A 20120-nucleotide genomic window follows, 5' to 3' on the forward strand; every position below is an offset into this window, starting at 1 on the left:
TGGCCAGTGCGACCCTTGGCCCCTCGGTGGAGCACTGAGAGCATCTACTAACACCACACGTGGGCATTTAAGATGTTTGTTGAGAAACTCACTGTCACTCAGTGTGGAGGATGGAGCAGTGGGCAAAGAGATGGATGCAAAGAAGACCACTTAGAAGGTGATGAAAAGTCTGGATAAGAAGTAATGAGTGCCATGGCAGTGGGACACACACAGAGAGCCAGGCTGGAAAAAACCCAGCTCTGTGAGCTTGGAAGAGTTGCTTAACCTCTCCGGGTCCATTATAATAATACTGAAAAAATAAGAGTAGGGGTAGTAACATCTATTGAGGGCTTCACTCTGATCAAGCTACTGCTTGGTCCAAAGAGATTACAATTATTACTCTAGTTAGCCCTCACCACAACCCTAGGAGGGAGGCACAATTATTGTCCCCACGTGACAGATGAAGACACAGAAGCTCAGAGACATTAAGGAACTTGCCTGAGGTCCCACAACTAGTCCTTTCCTCACGATGTGTGATGAGATTAGTGGCGACCAACAGCTGGCGGAGTTGGAGGGAAATGGACAGTGGCTGCTAATAGGAGTGATGAAAGACAGCAAACAGTGGTGGTGGGGCTGGTTGCACAACCCTGTGGAAGACGAAAAACCATCACAATGTACACTTTAGAAGACTGAATTGTACGGTAGATGAATGATCTCAATAAAGCTATTTTAAAAAAAATTTTTTAAAGTAGGCTCCGCACCCAGCATGGCGCCCAGCATGGAGCCCAGTGTGGGGCTTGAACTCACAACCTTGAGATCAAGCCCTGAGCTGAGATTAAGAGTTGGATGCTCAGCCAACTTGAGCCACCCAGGCGCCCCATCAGTAAAGCTCTTTCTTTTCATGTAATATACCCAACAGGTAAACTTTAGATATGGAAATGTGTGCTAGGTGGCTGTAGAGAAGGGATAAGTGGGTTTCAACGATAATAAAGAGCATTTCGTCATGGTGAGCAGAAAAGCATTCTTCACATATTCTGGATATTCTGGATTCTGACTCCTTTCTCTCCTGTATGACCTGGCCCAGGGCAAAGCTGAGAAACTGAAGCGCAAGTAAGCAGGTGCACGTGTGGTACCCGGTGCCAGGTGCTCTTTGCGTCACACGTTTCTCACCCTCTCACTGCAGGCAGGACTTGCGTTTTCCATCCTGACCCTGAGACACCAGAGCGCAGAGAGGACATGGGACTCCACCAACTGAGCCACCCAGGCAGCCCTGTTTTTGTCTTTTTGATCCTGAGTCCAATTACGGATCACGAGCTGCATTTGGTTGTCTGCCCTTTAATCTCTTTCCCTCTGGAGGAGTTTGCCTCTTTTTATTCTTCACGTTGTGGGTGTGTTTGAAGAGCTCAAGTCCCTTATTTTGCAGAGTGTCCCTCTATTTGGGTTTGTTGATGTTTCTTCTTGCTTAGATTTGGATTAAAGTCTTAACACTCTTGACTCTCCACCCAGCCCTCTGGTGGGACAACTCAGGGTGGGGGTGTGGTTCCAGAGCTTCTCGGCAGGATTCAGCTCCATTGCCCGGAGTAGTGGCTTGTTGGATAAGCCACTCGTTAGAGGCTGTTCTTCCCTGTCTCACTTCTTCACTACCTTCCTAGTGTTCACCCAGCTCACCTCTCAAATAAACTGCTTGCTCCCAGGTCCTTGTCTCAGAGTTTACCCAAACCAAGACCCACGGTATACCATACACACTATTCCGTAGCCTGCTTGGTTTAATGAACACAACCTGGAGATAGTCCCGTGTCACGACGTACACCAAGCCTTCCTCATTCTTACTGAGGGCAACATAGTATATATCCCCATCCATGGCCATGGGAAAGAGACAGCCTCCAAGTCACTCATCGTATCAGAAATAGGACTAGCCAACTTTCCCCTAGGCTGGCCTGCTCTCTCTCCACCCTTTCCTGCTTCCATGATTCTCCCAGGCACCCCTCCAAAATCTGGGAGGCAGCCCTAACCTAACCTCCCCCCTCTCTTGTTCTGTACTGTATAAATGATCAGATCTACAAATTGCCACTCCCAGCGGATGCTTCAGCCTACAGAGTCCTAGAGTCCTTCCTTCCCTTCCCTTCCCTTCCCTTCCCTTCCCTTTCCTTTCCTTTCCTTTCCTTTCCTTTCCTTTCCTTCCCTTTCCTTTCCTTCCCTTTCCTTTCCTTCCATCCTTCCTTCTTTCCCTCTTTCCTTCCTTCCTTCCACCCTCCCTCCCTCCCTCCCTCCCTCCCTCCCTCCCTCCCTCCCTTCCCTCTCTGGTTAGAAGAAAACAAACTTATTATTCTCTTTTGCGTTTTAAAAAAAATTTCTCAAAATTAAGTACAACTTAAAAACTTGTCAAGATTAAAAAGTCAGGAGATTTCCCGTTGGAATCTGGATTTCATGCCTCTCTTGGAAAATCAGAAGTCCTGGCACTGCCTCTGTTCTGGCATGACCAGTCTTCAGGGCTGCACTGGAGGGTCCCGTCCCCATGGCGGCAAGGCATGGTGTCTTCCTGCCATCTGCTCGTCCGCACAGTGGGCTTCTCATTCATTTATGGGATCTCTCTGGTCCTACCGGGTAACTGGGTTTGAAACCCCTGGTTTGGGCCCTCACTGACGCAAGCTTGAAGTATTTCTAAATCACCGAAAGTTAAAATGCAAATTCCGCTTCAGTAGGTCTGAGTCAGGGCTTGAGATGCCTTTCTAACAAGCTTCCAGGTGATGCTGATGTTTCCTGGGCTACAGAGCATTCCTTGAGGACCAAGGGTTTGGTCTCTCCCCTCCCTAGTCCATTTTGCACAGCATCGTGCATTTCTTTTCTTGAACGTGATGTTTCACTGTTTAAAAAAATCCCAGTGGGGGCGCCCGGGTGCCTTAGTCGGTTAAGTGTCTGCCTTCAGCTCAGGTCATGATCCCAGGGTCCTGGGATCAAGTCCTGCATCGGGCTTCCTGCTCTGCGGAGAGCCTGCTTCTCCCTCTGCCTGCTTGTGCTCTCTCTCTCCGACAAATAAATAAATAAAACCTTTAAAAAGTTTTTAAAAATTTAAAACCACTTAAAAAATCCCAGTGGTTGTTGAATACCCATGGCAGTTCCTTTTTACTATTTAACTTTTTTTTTTTTTAAGTGGGCTCCAGGCCCAGCGTGGAGCCCAACATGGGGCTTGAACCCACGACCCAGAGATCTGAGACCTGAGCTAAGATCAAGAGTCAAATGCTTAACCGACCGAGCCACCTGGGCTCCCCTACCATTCAATTTTTTTAAGCCACAGACTCTTGGCTTCCTCAGCACAAAGCTTTCGCTCAATCCCCAGTGTACAGTAGACCAGCGAGATAGAGTAGGGTTACTACTGAGGTTGGAGAAGGGGCCTTGGGAAATAGGACCCTGAAGTTTCCTCCCAGCCCCATGGACCCACATCCTTGTGGCCAAGCCAAAGAAATTTAAAATTGCAGGAAACTCAGTTGCAAATCAGAGACCTTATTCTGGTATTCCAAGGCTTTCAGAGTTAAGTAACTTGCCCGAGGTCGAGGTCGCACAGCTGCAAAGTCCTGGATTTTCCCACCCCGCTGTGCATTCTTGTCCCAAGGCCACTTTCACACCCTTTCCTCCCAACACCCAGGTGAAATCATCCCACCTGATTGCAGGCTTTTCCTGCCCTGGTCACGCCTGAGACTCAGCTCCTCCCGGGCAGGGCCCTGGAGGAGGGGAGGGCCGGGGAGCCTTCGCCTCTATGCTCCAGCCTCTCCTTAACTTTATCTCTCCTCCACTCCTCAGCTGTCTTTTAAAATAGGGCTTCAAATTTGTAAGGAAAGGTCTGTGTCCCCCACCCCCAACCCTGCAATTCTCTCCGAAATGGTGCATTTGGCAAAAGACAGGAGACCAGGGAACTGGGGGGTGAAGTTCCATCTCCTTAGCCTCCAGTTCTCCATCAGGTGGCCACAGCCTTGCCAGATAAGCCTCTTGCCTTGTCTCGGTGTCCGTGCCAGGAAAGCCGCCTCGCTGCCCCGTCGGTTCTCACCTTCACCTGAAATCACCCTTGGGACCCTTGCCGAGCCGGTGGGCCCTTGTGGACAAGGCTACCCACTGAGAACATCTGTGTTATTTAATGAGCTTTTAAAAAATTACAATGAAAAGTCTTTGAAGAAATTATTGGCTCCTCCCCCATTTCTTTTCAGCTTGTGGGTCATGAGAGGTGAATGCAAGCATCCTTTTTCCTTGCCCCTTTTCGGTGTCTGCCCAATTTAGATAAGGGTGGGGGAGGGTGGTGGGGGGGAGACAGCAGTTGTCCTAAAACACTGAACTCTGTTAAACTATACATCTGAAAAATGAGATAAAGTGGACAATTAGCTGGAAAAATATCAATTACCAAAATTGTTCAAGAAACAGAAAACTCAGGGGCGTCTGGGTGGCACAGCGGTTAAACGTCTGCCTTCGGCTCAGAGCGTGATCCTGGCGTTATGGGATCGAGCCCCACATCAGGCTCCTCTGCTATGAGCCTGCTTCTTCCTCTCCCACTCCCCCTGCTTGTGTTCCCTCTCTCGCTGGCTGTCTCTATCTCTGTCGAATAAATAAATAAAATCTTTAAAAAAAAAAAAAAAGAAAGAAGCAGAAAACTCAAATACACTTATACATTAAAGATTGAATCCAAATAAAAAATTCTACAAAGCACTGTACCAAGTCCTCATGTCCTCACAGGCACTTTCACTACCCTCAAGGCACAGAAAACCTCTGTCTTACTCAAGCTCAGAATCCAGCTTCATCAATTTGTACGAAGCTAGTCACTGGCCAACCGCTAGTGTAACCCTGACACCGAGGCAGCAAGGACAGGGGAAGTAGGAAACCGACAGTCTGATTTCATGTATATAGACGCAACAATTATGAAAAACCCATTAGCTAATCGAATGCAGCAACGTGGGAAAAAACATTACCTGTAGTGTTCCTCCCAGGAAGAAAGGATGTCATATGATCGTTGAAAAATAGCAATATAATTTACACAGCTGTAGATTGAAGAAGCAAAACCATATGGTCATCTCAATAGATTCAGAAAAAGAACAAGTGATAAGCCCCACAACCATTCTATGAAAACACGGTCTTCCTTTAGGTTCCTCCGGAAGCCGACCCTCACAATTATCCCACCAGTGGGAAGAGGGGTGGCTGAGCTGGGGGATTCATACTCCAGTTCCCAAGAGAAAGTCATTGCTGAGAAGTGACCCTGGCGCTGTTGATTTCCCAGCGTGTTCAGCCTTCCCTTCACTGGGGCAAAGCGGCCTTTCTCGGTTTGGGGAGGATCAGAGGAGGCCTCCAGCCCAGAGAAGCTCACTCTGGCATTTAAATGTGGGCTCAGGCATCCTAAAATGTCTAAGATACGGGTGGGGCACACTCAGCACACTAGAAACAGAAGAGAATTACTTTGGGGCGCCTGGGTGGCTCAGTTGATCAAGCTGCCAACTCTTGATTTTGGCTCAGGTCCTGATCTCAGAGTCGTGGGATCGAGCCCCATATAGGGCTCTGTGCTCAGCATGGAGTCTGCTTGTCCCTCTCCCTGCCCCTTCCCTCACTCTCTCTAAAATTAAAAAAAAAATGAAACCTTTTATAAAGATTTATAAAATCTTAAAAAAAAGAGAGAGAGAATTACTTTAACCTGTTCTTTGTTGTTAAGAAATTTACAAAACAAAAAATATAACATTCTTAGTGTGAAATGTTACAAAAATTCCCTTTAAAGACAGAAACAAGGACAAGGATAGCCTCTATCGATATTTTTGTTTGGGGCACCTGAGTGGCTCAGTCAGTTAAGCATCTGCCTTCAGCTCAGGTCATGATCCCAGAGTCCTGGGATCGAGGCCTGGGATCAAGGCCTGAGTCAGGCTCCCTGCTTTGCGAGGGGGCCTGCTTCTCCCTCTCCCTCTGCCTGTTGCTCTCCCTGTTTATCTCTTTCTGTCAAATAAATAAAATCTTAAAAATATACATATATATATTCATAATAAAGAAAGATTTAGAGAAAAAGAAGAAAAGTGAAAGAATTGGTAAGAAAATACACAAACAAAAACCCTGCTGCTATCTGCAGATAATATGTAAGAAATGCTGTGTCACAAGTTATCCCAAATTTTAGCAGCTTGAAACCACGAACACTCATTATCTCATACACTTCCTGAAGATTAGCTGTCCAGAGTGACAGAATGGTCCTGGCTCAGGGTCTTTCCTGAGGTTGTCAGCAAGTCATTGGCCAGGTTGCAATAACATGAAGGGAGGAAAATCCACCTCTCAGGTGAGTCACATGGCTTCGGGCAAGAGGCTTCTGGTTCTCCCCATATGGGGCTATCCATAGAGAGGGCTGCTTGCACAACATGGCAGCTGGCTTCCTTCAGAGTGAGTGATATGAGAAACTGGGAAAGAGATAGAAAAGCCAAGATGGAAGCCACCATCTTCTTATAGCAACCTAATCTCAAAAGTGACATACCCATGTTAAGACCATATGCCATTCATTCCAAGAGAGTCACCAGGTCCAGCTCACCCTCAAGGGGAAGGGACTACTAAGAACCCCTGAGTACCAGGAAGCAGGATCACTGGGGATCTACCTACCAGTGGGGCTCCCTACCACAGTGCATAAAGGAAGTGGAGTTACAAATACAGGGAGAAAGGGGTAGGCTCTTTAGTAACCGTGACTGGGACGATTGATTATCCACATAAAGAAAAGCACTGATGAGAACCTTAGCTCATACCACACTGAAAATAAATTCCAAGGGGATTAAAGACCTAAATATTAAAAGTAAAACTTGTGGAATAAAATTTTGGAGAATTATCTTTAAACCTTCTGGGTGGGAAAGAATGCCTAACAAGATTCCATACTGTCAAATTTAACTACATTAAAATGTAAAGCTTTTGTACAGATACATTGACAATCTTCTACAGTCATGGAAAGCCCTGAACAAAGTGAAAAAGAAAAGCTAGAAACCAAGAGAGAATATTTGTAATGTATATAATTGAGAAAGAATTGGTACCCCAGATATTTTTTTAACCTGCAAATAATAAAGGCAAAAATCCAAAAGGAAAACAGGCAAAGGAATAGTTTCTATGACCAATAAACACATGAGACAAAACATAGAGAAACACTCAGCTCCTTCAGCACACAGGCAAACGCGTATTAAAACACAGTGAGGGGCTCCTGGGTGGCTCAGTCGGTTGGGCATCTCCCTTCGGCTCAGGTCATGATCCCGGGATCCTGGAGTTGAGCCCCCATGTCTGACTCCCTGTTCAGTGGTGAGTCTGCTCCTCCCTCTCCCTCTGCCCCTCCCTGTGCTTGCGCTCTCTCTCAAATAAATAAATAAAATCTTTAAAAAGAAAACATAGTGAGATACAATTTACATCTTCGGACTGGCAAAAACTGGCAAGACTGGCTGTATTAATCAGGAATGCATTAGGCTGCAAGTAACAGAAGACCTAACTAACAGGAACTCAGACAATTACGAGATTCTTTTTCTCCCGTAACAAGAAGTCTGGAGAAGTCTGGAGGTAACCACCTGTGGGCACCAGTTCACTAGCTCAACGGCAGGATTGTAAGGTAGCTGGTGTGCCTCCCGGCATCTCCCCCAGTTTGAAAGCCAGAATCAAAGAGGAAAGAACAAAGCTAATGTACTCATCCTCTTTGTCAGAGAAGCAAACGCTTTAAAATCCGTCTGGCCGACTTCTGCTGTATGAAGGATTTCAAATATCCACAAAAGAAGAGAATGATATAATGACACTTTTGCACCTGCAATCAATTCTTCATGTTGACATTTTGCCAATTTTGCTTCAGCTTCTTTTCCTTGAATAAGGGAGGTACAGGACCCAAAGCTATGTTCCATAGCCACCACGGATGAATGGGAGATGAGAAGGTGGGTATTCGCTTGTCCCATCTCGGCAACAGAGAGAAAGCAGGCCGAAAGGGCTAGAACATGACCCGCTTAGCCAGTCCACAGTGTCTAAAACACCAACGCCATCAAAGCTGGCAAGGACTTGAATACAGAAGAACACTTGCGTGGGATGTCTGGGTGGCTCAGTCGGTGAAGAGTCTGCCTTTCGCTCAGGTCATGATTCCAGGGTCCTGGGATCAAGTCCCACATCGGGCTGCTTGCTCAGTGGGGAGCCTGCTTCTCCCTCTGCCTGCCATTCCCCCGCTTGTGCTCTGACAAATAAATAAAATCTTTAAAACAAAAAAAGAAGAAGAAGAACACTTGCATGTGGTTGGCACAAGCCGAAACTGGCTCGGAAAACCCTCTCGGTATGTGCCCTTGTGACACACGCATGCGTGTGCACAAAAGCCTGCAAATGTTCGTGTCAGCTTTTCTTTGGCTTGTAGCAAAAAACTGGACACAGCCTAAATGTCACTCAGTAGGAGAGCTAATACATACATTTCACAATATGCCATCAAAGTATACTACACGGCTATTAAAATGACTGACCTCAGCCACAGTCTGTCAACACAGATCAACCTTTAAGACTCAATGCTGAGTTAGTTATAGGGGCGCCTGGGTGGCTCAGGGGAGCATCCGACTCTTGATTTCAGCTCAGGTCATGATCTCAGGGTGGTGAGATCGAGCCCTGCATCAGGCTCCACTCAGCGGGGAGTCTGCTCAAGATTCTCTCACCCTCGCCCTCGGCCCCTTCCCCTCCCTACCCCACCCCCGTCCCCACCCCCAATAAATAAATAAATAAATCTTAAAAAAACAAAAAAGACCCAATGCTGAATTACAGAGGCAAACTGCAGAAAGTTACGTAGGGTGTGATACCATTCACGTAAAATCGAGTGCACACAAAATGATTGTGGTTTCTGCAGCCTACATCTGTAACAAAGGTGTACGGAAAACACAGGGGGAGGAGACACTAACTTCATAGCAGCCGCTGTCTACAGGAAAGGAAAGAGAACCGGGGTGGGGGGGCGGCGTGGGAGGAAGAAACCAGACCTTTCCTGTTTTAAGGAAAAAAAAAATAGATGTGAAACAAATTTGTCAAAACGCTAACATTTGTTTTATCTGAGTTGTATATTCCTAAGTGTTTGCTGCATGATTTTATCTGCTACTTTGGAGATTTAAAATACTTCATAAACTAAACATTGAGGGAAGCTTTATGGCGTTTCTGGCAAAGCAGCAGGGCTCCATCTTCCATGTGCTAAAATGCAGATGCTGAACCAGGGGGTCTGGGGTGAGGCCTGGGGCTCTGCATTCCTAACAAGCACTGCTGATGGGGTGTCGCTGGTCGAGGGCCCCACTTGGAGAAGCAGTGTTCTAGAAAATTCTGCCCCAGGTCTCCTTAAGTTGGAAGCGAGGGGCCCAGCCCAGAGATGGGAGGCTGCAGAGGCAGAGGAAGCCTGAGGCTTTCCTGCCTATTTTAGGACAAGCTAGAAGCTTGACGTGTCCTAAAAACCCTCTTTCAGGCTCTGCTCAGCTGCCTCCAGTGAGACTTTTCCATCCTCCCTCCTTTATAACCTGCTCACGGATTATTTTTTCATGCATGGGTTTGGCTTCGGTTTCTTTTATATCTTTGTAAACCAAACCCTCCTTTCATTGTGCTTTAGCTTTGTGTTTCTCCCTCGATTGTTCTCTCTAAAACTCCTAATCTTACTTTGCAGGATTTTCAACTGTAGTCTTCTCCTGCTTTGTCTTCCTCCCTGGCCTTCCTCAGCGTCCGTTTCCAAAACCAGCCCTGTTTTACTGGTCTGCTTTATCCCTTTCTTTTCCCTGCTTTCTCTCCCCCACTCCCCACTTTCTTTTTCCTGCTGGATTTCTTTAGGTTCCCTTTTTTCTCTGGCTCTTCTGATTTAATCCTCACTTTTTCATGCCCACCTCCTGGTGCCCCATTGAGGCAGTGGGGTTCACTGGGTGACCGACAGCAGCAGGTTGCCTGAGTTCAATTTCTGCCTCCATCCGCACTGGCTGTGAAGCTTGGGCCAGTAGCTGAACTTCTCTGTGCCTGTTTCCTCATGTGTAAAGCAAGATTAAGAACACATTTACCTTACAAGGTTATGGGGAGAACTAAACGTGTTACTGCATTAGGACAGTGCCTCGCTCAGAATACGCACTATAGACACATTACCTCCTATCTGTATTTACATAGTATGGCTTTCAAGCTCCAAGATGGCCCCCAGTGATCCTTACCTCCTGGTGTTCTAGCCCTTGCGTGCTCCCCCTCCTATCGAACTGGGGGGGGGGGGTGAGCAGTGTAACGCATAGGACGTTATAGAAATGATGGCGGATGACTTTGATCATCTTGGACATCTTGCATCACTCCCTCAGGAGGAAGCCAGCCGCCATGTCCTGCGGGACTGAGGCCTGTGCCAGTCGCCATGCGAACCATGAAAATGGATCTTCCTGCTCCATGAAGACTTCAGAGGGCCACAGACCCCTGAGAGACTGAGGCAGAAATGCCCAGATAAGCTGTCCCCCAAATTCCTGACCCACCCACAGAAACTATGTGAGATAATGAATATTTATAGTAGTGTTAAGCAGGTAAATTTTGAGGTAACTTATTATGTATTAATAGATAACCGACAGATGCAGATTTTAAAATTTCTCATTGGACTCTTTTTTTAAATACAGATTATTTTCTGAACTCACATTTTACTTATTTAGGCCTTTTTTTTTTTAAATTCCTCAACTTTTATCATGATTTGAACCCCTTTTTCTTTTCAGGACTTACTTTCACAATGACTAGAAGGGAATGGGGGACAGAGACTCATTCCCAGCTTCCCTCTGGCTCCCTGCAACTCTTCAGCTGGGTGAGGACAGCCCTGAAAGACTCTCCAGGTCGCTCAGGAGAGTGGGGAAAATGACCACTTCAATTCTCCGTGAAAGCACAGGCCCCAACCTGCACATTTGTTTTGCCAGGTCAGTGTTAGGGGCTTCGAGCCCCCAAGCATCACGTGAAGAACTACACATCATGAAATCCATGAGCTTGGATTGGGGATGCCAGTGATAAGAGTCCAGAGGGGCCAGAGAGGGGCCAGGTGGCCTGGGATCCCAGCTCAGACGTCTCTGGGAGGCAACCCAGGGGTTTGAGGTCACGTTCTGTGAGGGTCCATGCAGGAGTTGGTCTCAGGAGCTTCAAACAGAGTCTTGGTTCTCTTTTGTAACCTTGGCTGCCAGACCAGTCTAACAGGGGTGGACATACTCCTGCCTTTTAGATTATGGGCCTTCTTTCCACCCAGAGGCATCTTGGGACAGGGATCATGGCTGAGACGGGCAGAGACCCTTGGCATCACGGCATTGTGATAAGCTCTGGAGTTCGAGTGGGGACCCTGCCACTTGTGACCTGTGTGTCCTTGCCAAGTATTTAACCTCTTTGTGACTCATTGACTGCTCTATATATGGGAAAACAATAGATCAATCTCGTCGGGTTATCATGTGCGGTTTCAAGGATGTCAAACATGCAGAATGGGGCCTGGCTCAGCGTGAGCGCTCAGGCAGTGTCAGCCTTCCTTACACAACCTTGGGTGCACCCTAGAAGCACCTGCGATGGGTAAAACTCTCCGTGCTCAGGCTGCACTTACATCAGAACCCCTGGGGGTGGGACCCAGGCCTCGGTGTTTTTTAAAGCTCCCCCCCAGGTGAGTCCATTGTGAAGAGAGAGCCTGAAAAGAAACCCTCTCATGTATAGTCAAATGATTTTGACAAAGGTGCCAAGACCATTTGATGGGGGAAAGGACAGTCTTTTCAAAGTATGGTACTGGGACAGCTGGATATCCACATGCCAAAAAATGAAGTTAGTCTCTTGCCTAACACCTTATACAAAAATTGGTTCAAAATGGATCAGAGAGCCAAATATAAGAGCCAAGGGGGCACCTATGCGGCTCCGTCAGTTAAGCTGCCCGACTCTTGATTTTGGCTCAGGTCATGATCTCAGGGTCGTGAGATCGAGCCCCAGGTTGGGCTCTCTGCTCAGCAGGAAGTCTGCTTCTCACTCTCTCTCTGCCTCTTCCCCCAGCTTGTGCTCTCTCTCTCAAATAAATAAATAAAATCTTAAAAAAAAAAACTTTTTCAACTTAAATAATCAACCCTAGAGAGAACATATAATGTACTGTAAATTGATTTTTGGTGAAGTATGTGAAAGGAAAAATTAAATAGATCCCCCCTCATTACTTTGTGTTATGTTGTTGAATGTGTTATTTCCTTAATTAAAAAAAAATCCTTCTTCAGGTCGCCTGGGTGGCTCAGTGGATTAAGCGTCTGCCTTCAGCTTAGGTCATGATCCTGGGGTCCTGGGATTGAGCCCCGCATTGGGCTCCCTGCTCAGCAGGAAGCCTGCTTCTCCCTCTGCTGCTCCCCCTGCTTGTGCTCTCTCTCTGTGTCAAATAAATAAATTAATTAATTAATAGATAAAATCTTCAAAAAAATTCTTCTTCGAATCTGTGGATTCTTTTATAATTCCCTGGTCTTTTAAATCCTTTAATCCTTAAAATCTTGGCTATTTATGTGATCACTCCTTAATGATACACTTTCCAGAGACTTGTCTGTTCCATTAATCTTTTCAAATAATTCATTCTTTTAAGTTTATTTTTCTAGTAATCTCCGCACCCAACGTGGAGCTTGAGCTCCTGACACTGAGATCAAGAGTTTCATGCTCTTCTCGCTGAGCCGGCCGGGCGCCCCGCAATAATCCATTTGTTAAAGATTTGTTTCACAAGCTTCATTTTTTAAAATATTTTTTTAAATAAGAAGGTTCTGCTGCTTCAATCAAGCCTCCATCCTTAAATGAGACCAGTGTGAGGTGACCTCGTGCTGTATCATCCTGCCACAGCCCCTGAAACATACCATCATAATAAATATTATTTAACAGTGGCAAAGTTTGATCCTGTGTTTAAAAATTAATTCAGGGGGCGCCTGGGTGGCACAGCGGTTAAGCATCTGCCTTCGGCTCAGGGCGTGATCCCGGCATTCTTGGATCGAGCCCCACATCAGGCTCCTCTGCTATGAGCCTGCTTCTATCTCTCCCACTCCCCCTGCTTGTGTTCCCTCTCTCGCTGGCTGTCTCTATCTCTGTCGAATAAATAAATAAAATCTTAAAAAAAAAATTAATTCAGGAGCACCTGGGTGGCTCGGTCGTTAAGCGTCTGCCTTCGGCTCAGGGCATGATCCTGGCGTTCTGGGATCGAGTCCCACATCGGGCTCCTCCGCTGGGAGCCTGCTTCTTCCTCTCCCACTCCCCCTGCTTGTGTTCCCTCTCTCGCTGGCTGTCCCTCTGTCAAAAGAAACAAACAAACAAACAAACAAACAAATTAATTCTACAGAAATGAGCAGCTTATTTTGTATTCTACTATTTTATTAGGTGATGCTTTTAACTGATCGATTTCCTTTACTTGTGTTCCCTCGTTTTATCTCCTTGCAATTTTCTCAACTTCTTGAATTATGTTAATTAATCTATTTCATCATGTCTTGTCAATGTTGAAAACTTTTTAAGGTATGAATTTTCCTCTAACTACAGTTTTGGCCCTATCGCAGAACTTTTGATGTATAAGTTTGTCATTTTTATTTTCTCAAAAGTTGTGATTTTTCTTTCTTTGTTGTCTTAAATGTTACTTAGAAGGGTACCTTCTAAAATTTCCCAAGTCGTTAACTTTTATTTTTTTAATTTAAACTTTTATTTTTCATCTGCTGATTTGATTGCCTTCTAGTCAGAGAAAATGGCTTGGATGTTTTCTGCTTTTGCAAATATACTGACTTTTTAACCTTTTTAATTTTTTTTCCATAGCCTAATAAATAGTGCATGTTTCCAGTGTCCTTTGGGTGCTGAATATAATGGCAAATTCTATGTTTCTAGGAGACATGTTTTGATTTACAATTAATAAATCAATTTTATTAATTGTATTATTCAGAACCTCTTTAGTGTTATTTCTTATTCTCTTTGGTAGGCTAATACTGAAAGTAAATAAAATTTCTATAATGACTGTTTTGTTTACTTTCTCTTAAGACTTTGAACAACTTTTTTTAAGACTGTATTTATTTATTTATTTTAGAGAGAGAGAGAGAGAGAGTGGGAGCAGGGGGAGGAGCAGAGAGAAAGGAAGAGGGAGTGGAGAGAATCTCAAGCAGACTCCACACTGAGCGGGGAGCCCTGTGCAGGGCTAAATCTCATAAACCCTGAAATCATGACTTGAGCTGAAAACCAGGGTCAGGTGCTCCACTGACTGAGCCACCGAGGTGCCCCTGAACAATTTTTATTTCCAATATTTTAATACATAGAACTAAAATTTTGAATTTTACCAATGTCACCTTTTAACCACCTTGAATCCTCCCTGATTGATGTCAACTTACTACTTTTCTTTCTTTTTATGTGTATTTCTCTGATATAATTTTTACTTTTCCATTTTTACTTTTTTATTACTTCATTATAGATGTAGCTTATAAACAATATATGGTTATGATTTTGTGTCCTAATCTGCAGATCGTTGTCTTTTAATAATAGAGTTTAATCAGCTTATATTATTATTACAATTGATATAATTCATCTTATTTATACATTGAGGTTTTTTCTTATGCTTTTTCTTTATTTTCTACTTTTTGCTACGGGGACTGAATTTTCCATTCTTTCATAATGTCTAGTATCATAGAAAGTGCATATCCTATTTTCAGTCCTATTGGTGGCTGACTTCATAGTTTTCAAAAGTTTCGTTAATCTGTGGTACTCTGCCAGGGTCACGAGTGAAACTATTTTGGGGGACCATCTTAAATTAATAATATAATTCATGTTTTTGATAAAAATTATTATTACTAAATTAGAATATTTCATATTGTATATATTCTTTCAATTTTTTTTTGCTTTTGGCATTTAATTGAAATCAGCTCTATGATAATTATGAGGACATTTGATTTGGACTGCACGTGCAAATCCAGTCTATACCACGACTTCTCCATTCCTGAAACTTTAATTTGCTTCCTCTTTCGCCCAGCTGGTGTATTTCTTTAAAGATTTTATTTATTTGTTTGAGAGAGAGAGATTGAGAGACTGAGTGGGAGGAGGGGCAGAGGGAGAAGCAGACTCCCTGCTGGGCAGGGAGCCCAACTTGGGACTCGATCCCAGGACCCTGAGATCATGACCTGAGCCAAAGGCAGACGCTTAACCAACTGAGCCACCCATGCATCCCTCTTTAAAATACTTTTTGCAAGCATATATTAAATACAGAATTCAAGTATGTATCTATTATATACATACATAAATTATATACTATTTGAACTTCGAAATATACTATTTTAAGCTTAATTTTTTGATGGGTAATACTTTCACATGGTTCAAAACCCAAATTAGTATGTATGAAGGATTACTCAGCCTCTTCCCATTCTTGTCCCCATTTTCCCCCCAACAACCATTAACCACAGTTCCTTGTTTCTGACATTTCCCTTCACTCTTTATGAATAAACAAGCCTATGTTAATACAGATTCTTATTCTTTTGAAGATTTTAAAAATCTTTTTTAAAAAATATTTTATTTATTTATTTGACAGAGAGAGAGAGAGTGAGCACAAGCAAGGGGAGCGGGAGAGGGAGAAGCAGTCTCCCCACTGAGCAGGGAGCCCAATGTGGCCCAATCCCAGGACTGCGTGATCTTGACCTGAGCTGAAGGCAGACACTTAGCCTACTGAGCCACCCAGGTGCCCAAATAAATAAAATCTTAAAAAAATAAATTGCATAGCATTTCACTGTGTGTTAGATATGGTGTAGTTTTGAGCTCTGGCATGTCTGAGAATGTTCTTCTTTTCCTCTCACACATGTGAAATCCTTGAGTCCTAGTGTATTCCCTCATAAAATTCTACAGATGCTGCTGTTAAGACCAGGTTGATACTTGTTTCTTTGTTAGTATCCCCATCTTTTTCTACCTGGGTCCTATCTTTTTCCTCAAGTTTAGGCACTTTAATGGGATATCTTTACATCTTTTTGCCGATTCTATTCAGAACACAGTAAGGTCTTTTATCTGCATATTTTTTTCATCTCAGGATAATTTTATTCTCATATAACTTGAATTATTAGGTCTAATTCACTTCTTCTGCTCTCTTCCTGAGAAACATTAATCATATTCATGCTGGCCCATCATGCTAGGGATTTGGGGTTCATATTTCAGAAAACCCAGATTATCAATGGCTTAAAATAGAGGTTTATCTTGTTCACATAATGAAATGTCCGGGGATAAGCAGTTGCTAGCCTTGGTTCAGTGTTTTAGGGATGTTGGTATCTAAAGACCTGATTCCCTTGGCCTTTTCCCTCATGGCCAAAAATGGCTGCTCTAGCACCAGCCATTGCATCCATGATCCAGCGAGAAGAAAGATGAAAGAAGCCAGAGGGAGGAAAGGATGGTACCTGTATCAGGAAAGCCAAACTGTCCCAGCAGTCCTCAGCAGAGTTCAGCTTAATATCTATTAGGCAGAATTATGTCACAAGTCCACCTTTGCGTGCAAGAGAGATGGTGAATGTTGTTTTTAATGCCACCTCCAACAAAACTAGGACTATGTCAGTACAGAAGAGGAGAGCATGGATATTTCTGTTGTGTCTCTGGCACAGCCATGTGCTCTTGGGTCTCTCATCCTTCGTAGCTATCATCTTCTCTGGTCTCTTTTCCTGTGTTCTAGGTGAACTTTGAAAGGGCATCCTCCAAAACAGATTTAAATTCTTTTCTTGAATTTTCATTCTCATTATCTTTTCCCTTCTAACTTATCCTACTCTCTTTTCATCTCAGCCTTTTCTCTCTGTGTAATTTTCGCTTGCTTTTCAAAGAAGCCAGAGTTTCTCCATGTCTACTGTTACGGTGGACACTTCTGTGGGACGCCTGCTCAGCCCATCACCCTGCCCTCTTCTCTAAGAATAGACTCCCCGACCTTGGAGGATGATTTTAATACTCTGTGATCCTGCATCCTTGGCTCTCGCTGAGTGGACCAAGGGCAGCCAATTGACGCACACTAACAGATTAGATGATCTCCCCTGGGAATATGGAATTGGAATTTAAAACAGTATTTAAATCCGGATGGAAATAAGAGATGTTATTTTAGGAGTGTGAGGCAGCCATCCAGTGGGATGCTGGTAGATGTCTAATAGCCAACTCTTCATGAAAAATAAATGGATATATATATATATATACACACACATACACACATATATATCAAGTCTTACTGTTGCGTAGCGTACAATTCACATATAATAAAATATATAAGACTCTATTGCAAATCCCACGTAGCCAAGTGATTCTAACGGAAAGCTTTCATTGATTTTTGCTGGATTCTTGTATTTGCAGCAAAACTCTAGTCACGAACGAGGAATTGAAAATAGTTGCAGCATGAATGTTATGAACACAAATTCTCATTTATGTTGTGTTATCTTAGGAAGACAAAAGTAAAACAACAAAGACATATATCAAAACTTTCCTTGTTAGTCGGTGGTATGAGGACTTCTTTGCTGAAAAGGGTAATTGTGTTTGAACACTGAATACGTAATTCCTCAAATTTTTGTGCTATTCCTCATACAAAGCACACAGTGCATTCTAGAGTCTACCCTACATCATTGACATTTCACTATTAGTTTCTTAAGTTCTGGACAGTCAACAAAATAATAAATCAAGGCTTGATTTGTAATGTCTGCCAATTTCTGTGGTGTAACTATTCCCACTGTGGCTGAGTTCAAACTCCCAACAGGAGGAAACCAAATGCAGAGTTGGAAAGAGATGCCCAACGGTGTGTCCTCACACCGTATTTCCAACCTACAGACACAATAACCATACACAGCCTCCGGATAATAGAAAATGTAGTAAAACACATAATGAAGAATTGATGATTTTCGAGTATTTATTACCCTTTGTTTGTAATATAATTTAGTTAGCTGGAATTTATCTAATTTAATTTTTAATGATGGTATGCGTAACAGCTGGCCTACAAAATTCCTGCAAATAACAGTCGGCTTTCAGGAGTCTGTAAGAGCCAGCCTCCGCACACCAGGCGGCCGTCCTCTGCCACAAGCCCAGGGAGCAGAGGAAGCCAGTCTGCAGAACCAGGCGCAGAGAGGGGGGGTGGGGGGAGGAGGGAAAAAGGGAAGGAGGAGGTAGAAGAGGAAGGTGAGAACAAAGCAAGAGTACCAAGAGAGGCCAAGAAGACGGCGGTTGGGGGGCTCATGGCGCACATTCCTGACTTGTCCCGCTGCTTGGTTCCCACACACTCCCGCATTTCTGTATCATAAAGCTGTGCTCCATATCCTCGTCCTAAATTCTTTTTTCTGGTGTTTTTTATACTTTATTAAGAACAACTCGCTGAATCCAAGCCAACCTAAGATTAATACTTGTTGTTTTGTGTGCTGAATATACGCTGAGCGTTTTTTAAGGATTTTTTGAGGATAAAATATTTGTATCAATTAGTAGTTGGAGTTACAATGCGAGAAACCCGGGGTGCAAGCGTCCCTCAATGTGCTGGACCCAAAGTGCCCAACGACGTGTGAGTGCTTGACCAAACACCGTGCTTCCTGTTCCTATGCCTGCTTCGTATGGGCTTAGGGATTTTTTTTCAACTTAATGGTTAAATAAATCTTTCTGCTCATGAATTTTTCTTGATTTCAACTAAAGTACAGAGGTGAATGGAAGGGCAGTGTAGAATAAGGTCGAGTTTTCTGGTTTCTTTTTTACATATTTTGCAGTTATGTTTAGTGATGATTATAAGGTGTTACACTTGATTTTAGCCAAAATCGTGTGCGAATTACATTGTCAAAATTCTAGTCTTTCCTTTAGAAAGGAGCTGTCGGATTCATGTGAAAAGATAACAAAGGTGAGGAGGTTTTTGTTCTTAAGTGAAAGACTAATTGAATGAGCCCCCGTGTGCGCATCACCCACCTTCAACAACCACTAACTCCTGGTCCGTTTTGCTTCCTAGGGACTCTTGCCGCACTGGATTACTGGAAAGCAAATGCCAGATGAAATGTCATTGTCATCCACAAATAAGGAAATTATTTTAAAAACGCATTCCTAGTCTTAATTTGTTTTATGTGGTTGTACTTAATATTAGCATAATATTCTTTTTTTTACATTTTATTATTTTTTTAAGATTTTATTTATTTAAGAGAGAGTGAGATTTATGAATAAATAAAATCTTTAAAAAATAAATAAATAAATAAAAAATAAATAAATATATCACGTGTCAGAACTACCCAGATGATTATTAAAATACAGATTCCTGGGAGACGGCTGGGTGGCTTAGTTTGTTAAGCATCGGGCTTCGGCTCAGGTCATGATCCCAGAATCCTGGGATCGAGTCCTGCGTTGGGCTCCTTGCTCAGCGAAGAGCCTGCTTCTCCCTCTCCCTCTGCCAGTTGTTCCCCCCGGTTGTGTGTTCGCTCTTTCTCTGACAAATAAATAAAATCTTTAAAAATAAATAAAATAAAATACAGATTTCTGGAATCTACTCTGAACCTGGTATTCAAAAAGTAGTGAAGAGAAAAAAAAAATCGCTGGGCCAATGAAAAATAAAACTGAGGAAAGGGAATGACGTTGGGAGACTCCGAAAAAGCGTGGCTAGAATCAGGCACACCACACAAAGACAACCGCATGCGTGTTACACATTGTTCTGGTTGCAACCTTGAGCACCTTAAACAAGGAAAGAGGTCTTCCTGGGCATCTGGCTGAATTCATTTGTGACCACCGAGGCCCCCCAGGATTTCTCAATACAGGAAGTTAAGAACACTAAGGATGCCTGGCTGGCTCAGTGGGAGGAGTGTGCGACTCTTGATCTCAGGGTTGTGGGTTCGAGCCCCACATTGGGTGTAGAGATTACTAAAAAAAAAAAAAAAAGAAAAAGAATAGGGGCACCTGGGTGGCTCAGTTGATTAAGTGTCTGCCTTTGACTCGGGTTATGATCCTGGGATCCTGGGATCAAGCCCCATGTTGGACTCCCTGTTCAGTGGTGAGTCTGCTTCTCCCTCTTCCTCTGCCAGCGAGAGAGGGAACACAGCAGGGGAGTGGGAGAGGAAGAAGCAGGCTCCCAGCAGAGGAGCCTGATGTGGGGCTCGATCCCAGAATGCTGGGATCACGCCCTGAGCCAAAGGCAGACACTTAATGACTGAGCCACCTAGGCGCCCCGACACGTGATATATTTAAAAAGACCGAGATGGGAGGTCTTTAGGCGTGTG

The 20120-nt window shown here is 43.9% G+C and overlaps 1 long non-coding RNA gene across 1 annotated transcript; it reads right to left on the reverse strand.

Annotated features, from left to right (window-relative positions):
- Positions 1-483: 483 nt before the first annotated feature.
- Positions 484-18891, reverse strand: LOC130543786 (uncharacterized). Its single transcript, XR_008959399.1, has 3 exons — positions 18829-18891; positions 13061-13212; positions 484-626 (listed from the first exon to the last, which is right to left on the reverse strand). It is a non-coding gene; the product is annotated as an uncharacterized LOC130543786 (long non-coding RNA).
- Positions 18892-20120: the final 1229 nt, after the last annotated feature.

The sequence above is a fragment of the Ursus arctos genome, unplaced genomic scaffold (genome assembly GCF_023065955.2).
Source record: "Ursus arctos isolate Adak ecotype North America unplaced genomic scaffold, UrsArc2.0 scaffold_16, whole genome shotgun sequence".
NCBI classification, from domain to species: domain Eukaryota; kingdom Metazoa; phylum Chordata; class Mammalia; order Carnivora; family Ursidae; genus Ursus; species Ursus arctos.